Source organism: Eleutherodactylus coqui, chromosome 1 (genome assembly GCF_035609145.1).
Source record: "Eleutherodactylus coqui strain aEleCoq1 chromosome 1, aEleCoq1.hap1, whole genome shotgun sequence".
NCBI classification, from domain to species: domain Eukaryota; kingdom Metazoa; phylum Chordata; class Amphibia; order Anura; family Eleutherodactylidae; genus Eleutherodactylus; species Eleutherodactylus coqui.
This window is the reverse complement of record NC_089837.1, coordinates 85511504-85529166: the sequence shown is the minus strand read 5'-3', so window position 1 is coordinate 85529166 and position 17663 is coordinate 85511504.

Below are 17663 nucleotides of genomic sequence, written 5' to 3'. Positions count from 1 at the left end.
ATTCCACCTTATGTTGCCATACCTTATGCCTTTCTACTATGTTCTACTTTTTGTTACCATACCTCATGTAATGTTACTATGTTCTCTTTTTGTTACCATACCTCATGTAATCTTACTGTGTTCTACATTTTGTAAGCATACCTAATGTAATCTTATTTTCTTCTATTTTACATTACCATAACTTATGTCATCTTACTGTGTTGTACTTTTTGTTACCGTATATCACGTAATCTTACTGTATTCCACCTTATGTTACCTTTCCTTATGTATTTCTTCTGTGTTCTACTTTTTGTTACCATACCTTATGTAATCTTACTGTATTCCACCTTATGGTAACATAACTTATGTATTTCTACTATGTTCTACTTTTTGTTACCATACCTTATGTAATCTTACTGTGTTCTACATTTTGTAACCATACCTTATGTAATCTTATTCTCTTCTACCTTATGTTACAATACCTTATGTCATCTTAATGTGTTGTACTTTTTGTTACCATACCTTATGTAATCTTACTGTATTCCACCTTATGTTACCATACCTTATGTATTTCTACAGTGATCTACTTTTTGTTACCATACCTTATGTAATATTACTGTGTTCTACATTTTGTAATCTTACATTATATGATCTTATTCTCTTCTACCTTATGTTACCATACCTTATGACATCTTATTGTGTTGTACTTTTTCTTACCATACCTTATGTAATCTTATTGTATTCCACTTTATGTTGTCATACCTTATGTATTGCTAAAATGTTCTACTTTTTGTTACCATACCTCATGTAATCTTACTGTGTTCTACATTTTGTAACCATACCTTATGTAATCTTATTTTCTTCTACCTTATGTTACCATAACTTATGTCATCTTACTGTGTTGAAACTTTTTGTTACCATACCTCATGTAATCTTACTGTGTTCTACATTTTGTAACCATACCTTATGTAATCTTATTTTCTTCTACCTTATGTTACCATAACTTATGTCATCAAACTGTGTTGTACTTTTTGTTACTATACCTCATGTAATCTTACTATATTCCACCTTATGTTAACATTACTTATGTATTTTCTACTGTGTTCAACTTTTTGTTACCATACCTTCTGTAATCTTACTGTGTTCTACATTTTGTAACCATACCTTTAGTAATCTTATTCTCTTCTACCTTATTTTACCATACCTTATGTCATCTTACTGTATTGAAACTTTTTGTTACCATACCTCATGTAATCCTACTGTATTCCACCTTATGTTGCCATACCTTATGTATTTCTACTATGTTCTACTTCTTGTTACCATACCTCATGTAATCTTACTATGTTCTCTTTTTGTTACCATAAATCATGTAATCTTACTGTGTTCTACATTTTGTAACCATACCTTATGTAATCTTATTTTCTTCTACCTCATGTTACCATAACTTATGTCATCTTCTGGTGTTGAAAATTTTTGTTACCGTACCTCATGTAATCTAACTGTATTCCACCTTATGTTACCATTCCTTATGTATTTCTACTGTGTTCTATTTTTTGTTACCAAACCTTATGTAATCTTACTGTGTTCTACATTTTGTAACAATAGCTTATGTAATCTTAATCTCTTCTACCTTAGGTTACCATACTTTATGTCGTCTTACTGTGTTGTACTTTTTGTTACCATACCTTATTTACCTTGTGTTACCATTCCTTATGTATTTCTACTATGTTCTACCTTTTGTTACCATACATCATGCAATTTTACTGTATTCCACCTTATGTTAACATACCTTATTTATTTCTACTATGTTCTACCTTTTGTTACCATACCTCATGTAATCTTACTATGTTCTACTTTTTTTTACCATACCTCATGTAATAGTACTGTTTTCCTTTTTGTAACTATACCATATGTAATCTTATTTTCTGCTACCTTATGTTACCATACCTTATGTCATCTTACTGTGTTGTACTTTGTGTTACCATACCTCATGTAATCTTACTGTATTCCACCTTATGTTACTATTCCTTATGTAGTTCTACTATGTTTTACCTTTTGTTACCATACCTTATGTAATCTTACTGTGTTCTACATTTTGTAACCATACCTTATGTAATCTTATTCTCTTCTACCTTATGTTACAATACCTTATGTCATCTTATTGTGTTGTACTTTTTGTTACCATACCTTATGTAATCTTACTGTATTCCACCTTATGTTACCATACCTTATGTATTTCTACAGTGATCTACTTTTTGTTACCATACCTAATGTAATATTACTATCTTCCACCTTATCTTACCATACCTCATGTAATCTTACTGTGTCCTACATTTTGTAACCGTACCTTATGTAATCTCATTCTCTTCTACCTTCAGTTACCATATCTCTTGTCATCTTACTGTGTTGTACTTTTTGTTACCATACCTTATGTAATCTTACTGTATTCCACCTTATGTTACCATACCTCATGTCATGTTACTGTATACCACCTTATGTTGCCATACCTTATGTATTTCTAAAATGTTCCACTTTTTGTTACCATACCTCATGTAATCTTACTATGTTCCACTTTTTGTTACCATACCTTATGTAATCTTATTCTCTTCTACCTTATGTTACCATACCTTATGTCATCTTACTGTATTGAAACTTTTTGTTACCATACCTCTTGTAATCTTACTGTATTCCACCTTATGTTGCCATACCTTATGCCTTTCTACTATGTTCTACTTTTTGTTACCATACCTCATGTAATGTTACTATTTTCTCTTTTTGTTACCATACCTCATGTAATCTTACTGTGTTCTACATTTTGTAAGCATACCTTATGTAATCTTATTTTCTTCTACCTTATGTTACCATACCTTATGTCATCTTACTGTATTGAAACTTTTTGTTACCATACCTCTTGTAATCTTACTGTATTCCACCTTATGTTGCCATACCTTATGCCTTTCTACTATGTTCTACTTTTTGTTACCATACCTCATGTAATGTTACTATTTTCTCTTTTTGTTACCATACCTCATGTAATCTTACTGTGTTCTACATTTTGTAAGCATACCTTATGTAATCTTATTTTCTTCTACCTTATGTTACCATACCTTATGTCATCTTACTGTATTGAAACTTTTTGTTACCATACCTCTTGTAATCTCACTGTATTCCACCTTATGTTGCCATACCTTATGCCTTTCTACTATGTTCTACTTTTTGTTACCATACCTCATGTAATGTTACTATGTTCTCTTTTTGTTACCATACCTCATGTAATCTTACTGTGTTCTACATTTTGTAAGCATACCTAATGTAATCTTATTTTCTTCTATTTTACATTACCATAACTTATGTCATCTTACTGTGTTGTACTTTTTGTTACCGTATATCACGTAATCTTACTGTATTCCACCTTATGTTACCTTTCCTTATGTATTTCTTCTGTGTTCTACTTTTTGTTACCATACCTTATGTAATCTTACTGTATTCCACCTTATGGTAACATAACTTATGTATTTCTACTATGTTCTACTTTTTGTTACCATACCTTATGTAATCTTACTGTGTTCTACATTTTGTAACCATACCTTATGTAATCTTATTCTCTTCTACCTTATGTTACAATACCTTATGTCATCTTAATGTGTTGTACTTTTTGTTACCATACCTTATGTAATCTTACTGTATTCCACCTTATGTTACCATACCTTATGTATTTCTACAGTGATCTACTTTTTGTTACCATACCTTATGTAATATTACTGTGTTCTACATTTTGTAATCTTACATTATATGATCTTATTCTCTTCTACCTTATGTTACCATACCTTATGACATCTTATTGTGTTGTACTTTTTCTTACCATACCTTATGTAATCTTATTGTATTCCACTTTATGTTGTCATACCTTATGTATTGCTAAAATGTTCTACTTTTTGTTACCATACCTCATGTAATCTTACTGTGTTCTACATTTTGTAACCATACCTTATGTAATCTTATTTTCTTCTACCTTATGTTACCATAACTTATGTCATCTTACTGTGTTGAAACTTTTTGTTACCATACCTCATGTAATCTTACTGTGTTCTACATTTTGTAACCATACCTTATGTAATCTTATTTTCTTCTACCTTATGTTACCATAACTTATGTCATCAAACTGTGTTGTACTTTTTGTTACTATACCTCATGTAATCTTACTATATTCCACCTTATGTTAACATTACTTATGTATTTTCTACTGTGTTCAACTTTTTGTTACCATACCTTCTGTAATCTTACTGTGTTCTACATTTTGTAACCATACCTTTAGTAATCTTATTCTCTTCTACCTTATTTTACCATACCTTATGTCATCTTACTGTATTGAAACTTTTTGTTACCATACCTCATGTAATCCTACTGTATTCCACCTTATGTTGCCATACCTTATGTATTTCTACTATGTTCTACTTCTTGTTACCATACCTCATGTAATCTTACTATGTTCTCTTTTTGTTACCATAAATCATGTAATCTTACTGTGTTCTACATTTTGTAACCATACCTTATGTAATCTTATTTTCTTCTACCTCATGTTACCATAACTTATGTCATCTTCTGGTGTTGAAAATTTTTGTTACCGTACCTCATGTAATCTAACTGTATTCCACCTTATGTTACCATTCCTTATGTATTTCTACTGTGTTCTATTTTTTGTTACCAAACCTTATGTAATCTTACTGTGTTCTACATTTTGTAACAATAGCTTATGTAATCTTAATCTCTTCTACCTTAGGTTACCATACCTTATGTCGTCTTACTGTGTTGTACTTTTTGTTACCATACCTTATTTACCTTGTGTTACCATTCCTTATGTATTTCTACTATGTTCTACCTTTTGTTACCATACATCATGCAATTTTACTGTATTCCACCTTATGTTAACATACCTTATTTATTTCTACTATGTTCTACCTTTTGTTACCATACCTCATGTAATCTTACTATGTTCTACTTTTTTTTACCATACCTCATGTAATAGTACTGTTTTCCTTTTTGTAACTATACCATATGTAATCTTATTTTCTGCTACCTTATGTTACCATACCTTATGTCATCTTACTGTGTTGTACTTTGTGTTACCATACCTCACGTAATCTTACTGTATTCCACCTTATGTTACTATTCCTTATGTAGTTCTACTATGTTTTACCTTTTGTTACCATACCTTATGTAATCTTACTGTGTTCTACATTTTGTAACCATACCTTATGTAATCTTATTCTCTTCTACCTTATGTTACAATACCTTATGTCATCTTATTGTGTTGTACTTTTTGTTACCATACCTTATGTAATCTTACTGTATTCCACCTTATGTTACCATACCTTATGTATTTCTACAGTGATCTACTTTTTGTTACCATACCTAATGTAATATTACTATCTTCCACCTTATCTTACCATACCTCATGTAATCTTACTGTGTCCTACATTTTGTAACCGTACCTTATGTAATCTCATTCTCTTCTACCTTCAGTTACCATATCTCTTGTCATCTTACTGTGTTGTACTTTTTGTTACCATACCTTATGTAATCTTACTGTATTCCACCTTATGTTACCATACCTCATGTCATGTTACTGTATACCACCTTATGTTGCCATACCTTATGTATTTCTAAAATGTTCCACTTTTTGTTACCATACCTCATGTAATCTTACTATGTTCCACTTTTTGTTACCATACCTTATGTAATCTTATTCTCTTCTACCTTATGTTACCATACCTTATGTCATCTTACTGTATTGAAACTTTTTGTTACCATACCTCTTGTAATCTTACTGTATTCCACCTTATGTTGCCATACCTTATGCCTTTCTACTATGTTCTACTTTTTGTTACCATACCTCATGTAATGTTACTATTTTCTCTTTTTGTTACCATACCTCATGTAATCTTACTGTGTTCTACATTTTGTAAGCATACCTTATGTAATCTTATTTTCTTCTACCTTATGTTACCATACCTTATGTCATCTTACTGTATTGAAACTTTTTGTTACCATACCTCTTGTAATCTCACTGTATTCCACCTTATGTTGCCATACCTTATGCCTTTCTACTATGTTCTACTTTTTGTTACCATACCTCATGTAATGTTACTATGTTCTCTTTTTGTTACCATACCTCATGTAATCTTACTGTGTTCTACATTTTGTAAGCATACCTAATGTAATCTTATTTTCTTCTATTTTACATTACCATAACTTATGTTATCTTACTGTGTTGTACTTTTTGTTACCGTATATCACGTAATCTTACTGTATTCCACCTTATGTTACCTTTCCTTATGTATTTCTTCTGTGTTCTACTTTTTGTTACCATACCTTATGTAATCTTACTGTATTCCACCTTATGGTAACATAACTTATGTATTTCTACTATGTTCTACTTTTTGTTACCATACCTTATGTAATCTTACTGTGTTCTACATTTTGTAACCATACCTTATGTAATCTTATTCTCTTCTACCTTATGTTACAATACCTTATGTCATCTTATTGTGTTGTACTTTTTGTTACCATACCTTATGTAATCTTACTGTATTCCACCTTATGTTACCATACCTTATGTATTTCTACAGTGATCTACTTTTTGTTACCATACCTTATGTAATATTACTGTGTTCTACATTTTGTAATCTTACATTATATGATCTTATTCTCTTCTACCTTATGTTACCATACCTTATGACATCTTATTGTGTTGTACTTTTTCTTACCATACCTTATGTAATCTTATTGTATTCCACTTTATGTTGTCATACCTTATGTATTGCTAAAATGTTCTACTTTTTGTTACCATACCTCATGTAATCTTACTGTGTTCTACATTTTGTAACCATACCTTATGTAATCTTATTTTCTTCTACCTTATGTTACCATAACTTATGTCATCTTACTGTGTTGAAACTTTTTGTTACCATACCTCATGTAATCTTACTGTGTTCTACATTTTGTATCCATAGCTTATGTAATCTTATTTTCTTCTACCTTATGTTACCATAACTTATGTCATCAAACTGTGTTGTACTTTTTGTTACTATACCTCATGTAATCTTACTATATTCCACCTTATGTTAACATTACTTATGTATTTTCTACTGTGTTCAACTTTTTGTTACCATACCTTCTGTAATCTTACTGTGTTCTACATTTTGTAACCATACCTTTAGTAATCTTATTCTCTTCTACCTTATGTTACAATACCTTATGTCATCTTATTGTGTTGTACTTTTTGTTACCATACCTTATGTAATCTTACTGTATTCCACCTTATGTTACCATACCTTATGTATTTCTACAGTGATCTACTTTTTGTTACCATACCTTATGTAATATTACTATCTTCCACCTTATCTTACTATACCTCATGTAATCTTACTGTGTTCTACATTTTGTAACCGTACCTTATGTAATCTCATTCTCTTCTACCTTCAGTTACCATACCTCTTGTTATCTTACTGTGTTGTACTTTTTGTTACCATACCTTATGTAATCTTACTGTATTCCACCTTATGTTACCATACGTCATGTCATGTTACTGTATACCACCTTATGTTGCCATACCATATGTATTTCTAAAATGTTCCACTTTTTGTTACCATACCTCATGTAATCTTACTATGTTCCACTTTTTGTTACCATACCTTATGTTATCTTACTATGTTCTACTTTTTGTTACCATACCTTATGTAATCTTATTCTCTTCTACCTTATGTTACCATACCTTATGTCATCTTACTGTATTGAAACTTTTTGTTACCATACCTCTTGTAATCTTACTGTATTCCACCTTATGTTGCCATACCTTATGCCTTTCTACTATGTTCTACTTTTTGTTACCATACCTCATGTAATGTTACTATGTTCTCTTTTTGTGACCATACCTCATGTAATCTTACTGTGTTCTACATTTTGTAAGCATACCTTATGTAATCTTATTTTCTTCTACTTTACATTACCATAACTTATGTCATCTTACTGTGTTGTACTTTTTGTTACCGTATATCACGTAATCTTACTGTATTCCACCTTATGTTACCATCCTTATGTATTTCTTCTGTGTTCTACTTTTTGTTACCATACCTTATGTAATCTTACTGTATTCCACCTTATGTTACCATAACGTATGTATTTCTTCTGTGTTCTACTTTTTGTTACCATACCTTATGTAATTTTACTGTATTCCACCTTATCTTGCCATACCTTATGTATTTCTAAAATGTTCTACTTTTTGTTACCATAGCTGATGTAATCTTACTGTGTTCTGCATATTGTAACCATACCTTATGTAATCTTATTCTCTTCTACATTATGTTACCATACCTTATGTCATCTTACTGTGTTCTACTTTTTGTTACCATACCTTTTGTAATTTTACTGTATTCCACCTTATCTTACCAAACCTTATGTATTTCTACTGTGTTCTACTTTTTGTTACCATACCTTATGTAATCTTACTGTGTTCTACATTTTGTAATCATACATTATATGATCTTATTCTCTTCTACCTTATGTTACCATACCTTATGACATCTTATTGTGTTGTACTTTTTCTTACCATACCTTATGTAATCTTATTGTATTCCACTTTATGTTGTCATACCTTACGTATTGCTAAAATGTTCTACTTTTTGTTACCATATCTCATGTAATCTTACTGTGTTCTACATTTTGTAACCATACCTTATGTAATCTTATTTTCTTCTACCTTATGTTACCATAACTTATGTCATCTTACTGTGTTGAAACTTTTTGTTACCATACCTCATGTAATCTTACTGTGTTCTACATTTTGTAACCATACCTTATGTAATCTTATTTTCTTCTACCTTATGTTACCATAACTTATGTCATCAAACTGTGTTGTACTTTTTGTTACTATACCTCATGTAATCTTACTATATTCCACCTTATGTTAACATTACTTATGTATTTTCTACTGTGTTCAACTTTTTGTTACCATACCTTCTGTAATCTTACTGTGTTCTACATTTTGTAACCATACCTTTAGTAATCTTATTCTCTTCTACCTTATTTTACCATACCTTATGTCATCTTACTGTATTGAAACTTTTTGTTACCATACCTCATGTAATCCTACTGTATTCCACCTTATGTTGCCATATCTTATGTATTTCTACTATGTTCTACTTCTTGTTACCATACCTCATGTAATCTTACTATGTTCTCTTTTTGTTACCATAAATCATGTAATCTTACTGTGTTCTACATTTTGTAACCATACCTTATGTAATCTTATTTTCTTCTACCTCATGTTACCATAATTTATGTCATCTTCCGGTGTTGAAAATTTTTGTTACCGTACCTCATGTAATCTTACTGTATTCCACCTTATGTTACCATTCCTTATGTATTTCTACTGTGTTCTATTTTTTGTTACCAAACCTTATGTAATCTTACTGTGTTCTACATTTTGTAACAATAGCTTATGTAATCTTAATCTCTTCTACCTTAGGTTACCATACCTTATGTCGTCTTACTGTGTTGTACTTTTTGTTACCATACCTTATTTACCTTGTGTTACCATTCCTTATGTATTTCTACTATGTTCTACCTTTTGTTACCATACCTCATGCAATTTTACTGTATTCCACCTTATGTTAACATACCTTATTTATTTCTACTATGTTCTACCTTTTGTTACCATACCTCATGTAATCTTACTATGTTCTACTTTTTTTTACCATACCTCATGTAATAGTACTGTTTTCCTTTTTGTAACCATACCATATGTAATCTTATTTTCTGCTACCTTATGTTACCATACCTTATGTCATCTTACTGTGTTGTACTTTGTGTTACCATACCTCACGTAATCTTACTGTATTCCACCTTATGTTACTATTCCTTATGTAGTTCTACTATGTTTTACCTTTTGTTACCATACCTTATGTAATCTTACTGTGTTCTACATTTTGTAACCATACCTTATGTAATCTTATTCTCTTCTACCTTATGTTACAATACCTTATGTCATCTTATTGTGTTGTACTTTTTGTTACCATACCTTATGTAATCTTACTGTATTCCACCTTATGTTACCATACCTTATGTATTTCTACAGTGATCTACTTTTTGTTACCATACCTTATGTAATATTACTATCTTCCACCTTATCTTACCATACCTCATGTAATCTTACTGTGTTCTACATTTTGTAACCGTACCTTATGTAATCTCATTCTCTTCTACCTTCAGTTACCATACCTCTTGTCATCTTACTGTGTTGTTCTTTTTGTTACCATACCTTATGTAATCTTACTGTATTCCACCTTATGTTACCATACCTCATGTCACGTTACTGTATACCACCTTATGTTGCCATACCTTATGTATTTCTAAAATGTTCCACTTTTTGTTACCATACCTCATGTAATCTTACTATGTTCCACTTTTTGTTACCATACCTTATGTAATCTTATTCTCTTCTACCTTATGTTACCATACCTTATGTCATCTTACTGTATTGAAACTTTTTGTTACCATACCTCTTGTAATCTTACTGTATTCCACCTTATGTTGCCATACCTTATGCCTTTCTACTATGTTCTACTTTTTGTTACCATACCTCATGTAATGTTACTATTTTCTCTTTTTGTTACCATACCTCATGTAATCTTACTGTGTTCTACATTTTGTAAGCATACCTTATGTAATCTTATTTTCTTCTACCTTATGTTACCATACCTTATGTCATCTTACTGTATTGAAACTTTTTGTTACCATACCTCTTGTAATCTCACTGTATTCCACCTTATGTTGCCATACCTTATGCCTTTCTACTATGTTCTACTTTTTGTTACCATACCTCATGTAATGTTACTATGTTCTCTTTTTGTTACCATACCTCATGTAATCTTACTGTGTTCTACATTTTGTAAGCATACCTAATGTAATCTTATTTTCTTCTATTTTACATTACCATAACTTATGTCATCTTACTGTGTTGTACTTTTTGTTACCGTATATCACGTAATCTTACTGTATTCCACCTTATGTTACCTTTCCTTATGTATTTCTTCTGTGTTCTACTTTTTGTTACCATACCTTATGTAATCTTACTGTATTCCACCTTATGGTAACATAACTTATGTATTTCTACTATGTTCTACTTTTTGTTACCATACCTTATGTAATCTTACTGTGTTCTACATTTTGTAACCATACCTTATGTAATCTTATTCTCTTCTACCTTATGTTACAATACCTTATGTCATCTTAATGTGTTGTACTTTTTGTTACCATACCTTATGTAATCTTACTGTATTCCACCTTATGTTACCATACCTTATGTATTTCTACAGTGATCTACTTTTTGTTACCATACCTTATGTAATATTACTGTGTTCTACATTTTGTAATCTTACATTATATGATCTTATTCTCTTCTACCTTATGTTACCATACCTTATGACATCTTATTGTGTTGTACTTTTTCTTACCATACCTTATGTAATCTTATTGTATTCCACTTTATGTTGTCATACCTTATGTATTGCTAAAATGTTCTACTTTTTGTTACCATACCTCATGTAATCTTACTGTGTTCTACATTTTGTAACCATACCTTATGTAATCTTATTTTCTTCTACCTTATGTTACCATAACTTATGTCATCTTACTGTGTTGAAACTTTTTGTTACCATACCTCATGTAATCTTACTGTGTTCTACATTTTGTAACCATACCTTATGTAATCTTATTTTCTTCTACCTTATGTTACCATAACTTATGTCATCAAACTGTGTTGTACTTTTTGTTACTATACCTCATGTAATCTTACTATATTCCACCTTATGTTAACATTACTTATGTATTTTCTACTGTGTTCAACTTTTTGTTACCATACCTTCTGTAATCTTACTGTGTTCTACATTTTGTAACCATACCTTTAGTAATCTTATTCTCTTCTACCTTATGTAACAATACCTTATGTCATCTTATTGTGTTGTACTTTTTGTTACCATACCTTATGTAATCTTACTGTATTCCACCTTATGTTACCATACCTTATGTATTTCTACAGTGATCTACTTTTTGTTACCATACCTTATGTAATATTACTATCTTCCACCTTATCTTACTATACCTCATGTAATCTTACTGTGTTCTACATTTTGTAACCGTACCTTATGTAATCTCATTCTCTTCTACCTTCAGTTACCATACCTCTTGTTATCTTACTGTGTTGTACTTTTTGTTACCATACCTTATGTAATCTTACTGTATTCCACCTTATGTTACCATACGTCATGTCATGTTACTGTATACCACCTTATGTTGCCATACCATATGTATTTCTAAAATGTTCCACTTTTTGTTACCATACCTCATGTAATCTTACTATGTTCCATTTTTTGTTACCATACCTTATGTTATCTTACTATGTTCTACTTTTTGTTACCATACCTTATGTAATCTTATTCTCTTCTACCTTATGTTACCATACCTTATGTCATCTTACTGTATTTAAACTTTTTGTTACCATACCTCTTGTAATCTTACTGTATTCCACCTTATGTTGCCATACCTTATGCCTTTCTACTATGTTCTACTTTTTGTTACCATACCTCATGTAATCTTACTGTGTTCTACATTTTGTAAGCATACCTTATGTAATCTTATTTTCTTCTACTTTACATTACCATAACTTATGTCATCTTACTGTGTTGTACTTTTTGTTACCGTATATCACGTAATCTTACTGTATTCCACCTTATGTTACCATCCTTATGTATTTCTTCTGTGTTCTACTTTTTGTTACCATACCTTATGTAATCTTACTGTATTCCACGTTATGTTACCATAACGTATGTATTTCTTCTGTGTTCTACTTTTTGTTACCATACCTTATGTAATTTTACTGTATTCCACCTTATCTTGCCATACCTTATGTATTTCTAAAATGTTCTACTTTTTGTTACCATAGCTGATGTAATCTTACTGTGTTCTGCATATTGTAACCATACCTTATGTAATCTTATTCTCTTCTACATTATGTTACCATACCTTATGTCATCTTACTGTGTTCTACTTTTTGTTACCATACCTTTTGTAATTTTACTGTATTCCACCTTATCTTACCAAACCTTATGTATTTCTACTGTGTTCTACTTTTTGTTACCATACCTTATGTAATCTTACTGTGTTCTACATTTTGTAATCATACATTATATGATCTTATTCTCTTCTACCTTATGTTACCATACCTTATGACATCTTATTGTGTTGTACTTTTTCTTACCATACCTTATGTAATCTTATTGTATTCCACTTTATGTTGTCATACCTTACGTATTGCTAAAATGTTCTACTTTTTGTTACCATATCTCATGTAATCTTACTGTGTTCTACATTTTGTAACCATACCTTATGTAATCTTATTTTCTTCTACCTTATGTTACCATAACTTATGTCATCTTACTGTGTTGAAACTTTTTGTTACCATACCTCATGTAATCTTACTGTGTTCTACATTTTGTAACCATACCTTATGTAATCTTATTTTCTTCTACCTTATGTTACCATAACTTATGTCATCAAACTGTGTTGTACTTTTTGTTACTATACCTCATGTAATCTTACTATATTCCACCTTATGTTAACATTACTTATGTATTTTCTACTGTGTTCAACTTTTTGTTACCATACCTTCTGTAATCTTACTGTGTTCTACATTTTGTAACCATACCTTTAGTAATCTTATTCTCTTCTACCTTATGTAACAATACCTTATGTCATCTTATTGTGTTGTACTTTTTGTTACCATACCTTATGTAATCTTACTGTATTCCACCTTATGTTACCATACCTTATGTATTTCTACAGTGATCTACTTTTTGTTACCATACCTTATGTAATATTACTATCTTCCACCTTATCTTACTATACCTCATGTAATCTTACTGTGTTCTACATTTTGTAACCGTACCTTATGTAATCTCATTCTCTTCTACCTTCAGTTACCATACCTCTTGTTATCTTACTGTGTTGTACTTTTTGTTACCATACCTTATGTAATCTTACTGTATTCCACCTTATGTTACCATACGTCATGTCATGTTACTGTATACCACCTTATGTTGCCATACCATATGTATTTCTAAAATGTTCCACTTTTTGTTACCATACCTCATGTAATCTTACTATGTTCCACTTTTTGTTACCATACCTTATGTTATCTTACTATGTTCTACTTTTTGTTACCATACCTTATGTAATCTTATTCTCTTCTACCTTATGTTACCATACCTTATGTCATCTTACTGTATTTAAACTTTTTGTTACCATACCTCTTGTAATCTTACTGTATTCCACCTTATGTTGCCATACCTTATGCCTTTCTACTATGTTCTACTTTTTGTTACCATACCTCATGTAATCTTACTGTGTTCTACATTTTGTAAGCATACCTTATGTAATCTTATTTTCTTCTACTTTACATTACCATAACTTATGTCATCTTACAGTGTTGTACTTTTTGTTACCGTATATCACGTAATCTTACTGTATTCCACCTTATGTTACCATCCTTATGTATTTCTTCTGTGTTCTACTTTTTGTTACCATACCTTATGTAATCTTACTGTATTCCACGTTATGTTACCATAACGTATGTATTTCTTCTGTGTTCTACTTTTTGTTACCATACCTTATGTAATTTTACTGTATTCCACCTTATCTTGCCATACCTTATGTATTTCTAAAATGTTCTACTTTTTGTTACCATAGCTGATGTAATCTTACTGTGTTCTGCATATTGTAACCATACCTTATGTAATCTTATTCTCTTCTACATTATGTTACCATACCTTATGTCATCTTACTGTGTTCTACTTTTTGTTACCATACCTTTTGTAATTTTACTGTATTCCACCTTATCTTACCAAACCTTATGTATTTCTACTGTGTTCTACTTTTTGTTACCATACCTTATGTAATCTTACTGTGTTCTACATTTTGTAATCATACATTATATGATCTTATTCTCTTCTACCTTATGTTACCATACCTTATGACATCTTATTGTGTTGTACTTTTTCTTACCATACCTTATGTAATCTTACTGTATTCCACCTTATGTTACCATACCTCATGTCATGTTACTGTATACCACCTTATGTTGCCATACCTTATGTATTTCTAAAATGTTCCACTTTTTGTTACCATACCTCATGTAATCTTACTATGTTCCACTTTTTGTTACCATACCTTATGTAATCTTATTCTCTTCTACCTTATGTTGCCATACCTTATGTCATCTTACTGTATTGAAACTTTTTGTTACCATACCTCTTGTAATCTTACTGTATTCCACCTTATGTTGCCATACCTTATGCCTTTCTACTATGTTCTACTTTTTGTTAGCATACCTCATGTAATGTTACTATGTTCTCTTTTTGTTACCATACCTCATGTAATCTTACTGTGTTCTACATATTGTAAGCATACCTTATGTAATCTTATTTTCTTCTACCTTATGTTACCATACCTTATGTCATCTTACTGTATTGAAACTTTTTGTTACCATACCTCTTGTAATCTTACTGTATTCCACCTTATGTTGCCATACCTTATGCCTTTCTACTATGTTCTACTTTTTGTTACCATACCTCATGTAATGTTACTATGTTCTATTTTTGTTACCATACCTCATGTAATCTTACTGTGTTCTACATTTTGTAAGCATACCTTATGTAATCTTATTTTCTTCTACTTTACATTACCATAACTTATGTCATCTTACGGTGTTGTTCTTTTTGTTACCGTATATCACGTAATCTTACTGTATTCCACCTTATGTTACCTTTCCTTATGTATTTCTTCTGTGTTCTACTTTTTGTTACCATACCTTATGTAATCTTACTGTATTCCACCTTATGGTAACATAACTCATGTATTTCTACTATGTTCTACTTTTTGTTACCATACCCTATATAATCTTACTGTGTTCTACATTTTGTAACCATACCTTATGTAATCTTATTCTCTTCTACCTTATGTTACAATACCTTATGTCATCTTATTGTGTTGTACTTTTTGTTACCATACCTTATGTAATCTTACTGTATTCCACCTTATGTTACCATACCTTATGTATTTCTACAGTGATCTACTTTTTGTTACCATACCTTATGTAATATTACTATCTTCCACCTTATCTTACCATACCTCATGTAATCTTACTGTGTTCTACATTTTGTAACCGTACCTTATGTAATCTCATTCTCTTCTACCTTCAGTTACCATACCTCTTGTTATCTTACTGTGTTGTACTTTTTGTTACCATACCTTATGTAATCTTACTGTATTCCACCTTATGTTACCATACGTCATGTCATGTTACTGTATACCACCTTATGTTGCCATACCTTATGTATTTCTAAAATGTTCCACTTTTTGTTACCATACCTCATGTAATCTTTCTATGTTCCACTTTTTGTTACCATACCTTATGTAATCTTACTATGTTCTACTTTTTGTTACCATACCTTATGTAATCTTATTCTCTTCTACCTTATGTTACCATACCTTATGTCATCATACTGTATTGAAACTTTTTGTTACCATACCTCTTGTAATCTTACTGTATTCCACCTTATGTTGCCATACCTTATGCCTTTCTACTATGTTCTACTTTTTGTTACCATACCTCATGTAATGTTACTATGTTCTCTTTTTGTTACCATACCTCATGTAATCTTACTGTGTTCTACATTTTGTAAGCATACCTTATGTAATCTTATTTTCTTCTACTTTACATTACCATAACTTATGTCATCTTACTGTGTTGTACTTTTTGTTACCGTATATCACGTAATCTTACTGTATTCCACCTTATGTTACCATCCTTATGTATTTCTTCTGTGTTCTACTTTTTGTTACCATACCTTATGTAATCTTACTGTATTCCACCTTATGTTACCATAACGTATGTATTTCTTCTGTGTTCTACTTTTTGTTACCATACCTTATGTAATTTTACTGTATTCCACCTTATCTTGCCATACCTTATGTATTTCTAAAATGTTCTACTTTTTGTTACCATAGCTGATGTAATCTTACTGTGTTCTGCATATTGTAACCATACCTTATGTAATCTTATTCTCTTCTACATTATGTTACCATACCTTATGTCATCTTACTGTGTTCTACTTTTTGTTACCATACCTTTTGTAATTTTACTGTATTCCACCTTATCTTACCAAACCTTATGTATTTCTACTGTGTTCTACTTTTTGTTACCATACCTTATGTAATCTTACTGGGTTCTACATTTTGTAATCATACATTATATGATCTTATTCTCTTCTACCTTATGTTACCATACCTTATGACATCTTATTGTGTTGTACTTTTTCTTACCATACCTTATGTAATCTTATTGTATTCCACTTTATGTTGTCATACCTTACGTATTGCTAAAATGTTCTACTTTTTGTTACCATATCTCATGTAATCTTACTGTGTTCTACATTTTGTAACCATACCTTATGTAATCTTATTTTCTTCTACCTTATGTTACCATAACTTATGTCATCTTACTGTGTTGAAACTTTTTGTTACCATACCTCATGTAATCTTACTGTGTTCTACATTTTGTAACCATACCT